This window comes from Elephantulus edwardii, unplaced genomic scaffold, assembly GCF_000299155.1.
Source record: "Elephantulus edwardii isolate Elephantulus edwardi_28Jun2011 unplaced genomic scaffold, EleEdw1.0 scaffold00021, whole genome shotgun sequence".
NCBI lineage: Eukaryota > Metazoa > Chordata > Mammalia > Macroscelidea > Macroscelididae > Elephantulus > Elephantulus edwardii.
This window is the reverse complement of record NW_006399771.1, coordinates 501,283-505,651: the sequence shown is the minus strand read 5'-3', so window position 1 is coordinate 505,651 and position 4,369 is coordinate 501,283.

Sequence of the window (4,369 nt, the reverse complement as noted above, 5' to 3'; positions counted from 1 at the left end):
ACTTGATGGCACATAACAACAACAACAATATTATTTTCATCAATTATAAAAACATTATGCCAGTATGTTACTAAGCAAAAGAGATGAACAGTGAGTTTAAGAAACAAAAATGCTTAGTTGTTCATAGAGTGGCTTTGGGCCATACTCAACGGCACCTAAAAACAACGACATAACAACATATATTGCCAAATGCTCCAAATGGCAAAAATTAAAGTAAAATCATGTTTTAACCTAGCTAACGAGAAAATAAGAGGGAACTCAATGTTGACAAGGAGCAGACAGCATGTACTTCAATGCCAAAGAGTTGTTTTGGTTTTTTGCTTGTTTGTTTGTTTGTTTTTGGAGTTTTTTTATTTTCATTTTTCTACTAGTTTATTTACAAAATTCAAATACAAATTTGAACAAATTCTTTCAATTTCCCTCACCCCCCATATCAAATTGTACAACCCAATGATTAATCCCCCTCCCCCTGCACATCTACATCCCTCTCCTTCGACCTTCTCCCACCCCTCCTGGATCCTTATACTCATTCAACAATAACGGTTTGTTTTTTTGTTTTGTTTGTTTGTTTGTTTGTTTTTTAATTTTTATTTTATTATTTTTACGTGTACCGTCAAATCAGATCTGACTGGTACAGGAGGAGATTGCCCCCTCCTTCTCCAGCAGAGCATCTGGTGGATTTGAACCGCATACCTCTGGGATTGTAGTGCAATGTCTTGCCACTAGGCCACCAGAGCTCCCTAACAATAACGGTTTTATACAGTATTTATCCTTGTGGGACTGAGTTAGTTCACTCAGCATAATGCTCTCCAGTCCCTCCCAAGTGAGGTAATAATTTACAAGTTATTGCCAGAGTTTTAAACAACTAGAATCTCATGGAACTCCTCAGGTGAGACATCCATCTACGCATGACTACTAACCTAAAGGCTGTGAGTCAGAACCGACTCATAGCTGACCCTCCAGAGGGTCCAGAGGCAGTAAATGGCATGGGAGGAGAGAGCCCATCTCTTTCCCATAGAGCAGCTGGTGGACTCAAACCAAGTACCTTTGGGTTGGCAGTACAACTCCTTACCACCGAGCCATCAGAGTGGTACTCTCACAAGAGTGAATGGCCCAGCCATCTACTTAGTGAGGATAGACCCAAGGAAACCCAATGGGGCAATTATACTCTGTAACCCATGAGGACACCATGTGTTAGAATTGACTCAATAACAGACTTTGGTTTTGTTTCTGATCTTATGGAAGTTGATCTCCGAGTCTTTTATGCGTATCTCTGCTGGGTATATTCAAACCCTCAAGCTTTAAGTTAGCAGTTGCTGTGTACCATCGAGTCGAAGGTGACTCCAGAGGGTTTTCAGAGGCAGTAAGTCACACAGGAGGAAACTGTCCATCTTTCTCCCACTGAGCAGCTGGTAGATTCGAACCACTTACCTTCATGCTGGCAGCACAATTCCTTACCACTAAGCCACCAGAACTCCCTTGATCAGTTAGAAGCCAGGTGCAAACCACCACACAGGGACCTAAAGGGAATATTTTCTTATACAATAATTGGAACCCAGTATTTCTTGCCACAACAGAAAGTATGAAACAGTCATAATTTCTTCAAAGTCTGTCTGTTGGATACTGAAAATAATCTGAAAACATTAGTTCTGCACTTTAGGGGGGAAATGGGATTCCTTGTACACTCTCTCTTAATTGCATGCGAAGAGATTCCCCATCCTTCTCCCACACCAGAGGTTCTAAATGAATGAAATAAGACCAGAGGTGTTGCTAGAAGAGGGGCCAGAGGGGAACCATTGTACTTTTGACTTGGTTGCAGAACAGAGGCATTGGCATACTGCACAAGGGAACGGATTCTTCCTGTAGCTGAAGCACACTTCAGAAGCTATGTGAGTTATTTTTTTCCCCCTCTAGAAATCTTGAGGGGAAGGAAGGACAGCCAGCTTCCTGTGAGCCTGTTCCACCCTGGAGGCCTTATGCCAAGTGTGATGTCATCTCACAGACATCCCCAGAGGTCACTCAGTACCCACCTCTGCACCATCTAATGCTCAGTTCCTTCTTCTTACATATATTCATTGAATGGTCACTGCCTATGTGGAGGCCGCCATAGAAAGGGGCAGGAACCAGGACAGCAGGAAAGACGTGTGACCTGGCTGGTGGTTCTACCCTAGACACACTGCCACCTCGGTGAGCCTATATAAAGAGGTGCATCCACTCTGAGCTGGTCTGTATGGCTTCATCTTTCTTGGTTTCCTCATCTACAACACAAAGAGGCCAGATGAAATGGTATCTTGGGCTCAGTTCTCTAAAGGAACAAAAGGAATACTGCTTGTGTGTATATGCATGTGAGGGGTGGGGAGACAGAGACTCTCATCTGCTTGTAGACAAGGTTAAATCCAAAGTCTATGAGTCAGACATTGGACTAGAAGCTTCTCCCAATCACGTAGCTGTAGGTATTAAGTGCCTTTGAGTCGAGTATGACTCATGGTGATGAACAACAGATCTGAACGCTGTCCTATCCTGTGCCATCCTCATCATCCCTGACACACCTGAGCCCCTTACTATAGTCACTACAGTCACATGAAGCTGACAGATACAAAATTATCAGGTGATATGGCAGGACTGGAGGAAGACTCATCAACCACTGTATTATGTATATGACACAACCTAACTCACCGAAACTGAAAAGGACCTGAAATATTTGCTACAGAAGGTCAAGGTCCGCATTCTCCAACATGTATTGAAGGTCAACATCAAGAAAATGAAAATCCTCACTGCTGGGTCAATTGGCAGCATCATTCTAGATGAGAAGAGGTTGAGATTGTTAACAATTTCAGCTTGTTCGGTTCCACAGTCAACAGTCTTGGCACCAGCAGCCAGGAAATCAAAAGAAGAATTGCATTAGGAAATTCTGCTGTAAGTGACCTCTCCAGAGTGCTAAAGAGCAGTGATCTCAGCCTAGAGACTAAGGTATGCATGATCAAGGCCATGGTCTTGTCAATTACTTGGTATGCATCAGCTGAACAATAACCTAGGATAACAAATGTTCAGCAACACAAATTCAAGAAAGCTTCTGATTTCCTCAATCATACAGCAAGTTTTGCCTCAAAACAACTATAAGTGAGCTTCTCCTTCAGTCATCTGGCAAGAACAGCAAACTTTTAACTGTGGCCTTTGTCTCTGGTCTCCTCTGGTTACACCTTTGTGTTTTATTGACTATACAAAGGCATTTGTCTGTGTAGATTAAGAAATTGTGATTAACATTAAGAATAGAAATTCAAGAGCAATTATACTCATGCAAAATCAATGTAGGCCAAGAAACAGCCATTTTTAACAGAATAAAGAAACAATGCATAAAATCAGGAAAGGTGTGTGTCAGGGTCCTATCTTTTCTTTATACCTATTCTTTCTGAATGTTGAACACAGATTTTATGAAGAATGCACCATCAGGATTGGAGAAAACCTAATCAACCTACACTATGCAGATGACAAACCTTACTTGTAGAAATTTTATAGGACTTGAAGAAGTAATTGCAGAAAATTAAAGACTACAGTCTTTAGTTTGCATTACATTTCAACATCAGGGGGGGAAATCATCACCAATTGGACTAATAGGAAAGATCAGATTGATGGAGGAAAGAGCGGGGTTGTCAATGAGTTAGTTTTATTTGGACCCACAATCAACACTCATGGCAGCAGCAGTCAAGAAATTGAAAAGATTATTTACATTGAGAAAATGTGCTGTCAAGGACTTCTATAAAGTACTAGAGAGAAGGATAGCTATTTCAAATCTAAGTTACACCTTGTGGAGTTAGTCTCTCCATGTGGCTTTTCCAGAGTAAATAACTGACTCTGTGGAGGGGCTATTGGCCTATCCACAAAGGGATTGGTTATCTACCATTCCACAAGGAGATCAGCCAAACTCAGCAATCTACAAGAAGATTGGCTAGTCTTGTCAATAAATTAAACAGCTCTAGCTTCTGAGAGAAGAAATTCTTCCCACACCAGAAGAGAGTCCTTGCCTAGTGAGAGAAGAGAGATGTACCCCAGCAGCAATGGCTAAACAGCAGAGCTGGATATGAGATGGGACTTCAGGATGGGGAAAACCAACATTGGCAAGACTAAGAACTCTGTTGGACAAGTACAGGGGGAAGCCAATATTGGCAGGACTGGGAACTTGAGAACACTTAGACTCATAAGGCTGAGGTGTCTGTTCACACATTTTGGGAGCTGTCTTGACTGTATTTTGTTATTAACCTTAATGATAACCTTTTTTTTAAGGTTTACTATTTTTTTATTAATTTAGTTTGTTTATTTTTCATTTCAATGAACATCTACAGAGATTTTGGAATTCCATTCATTCATTGTT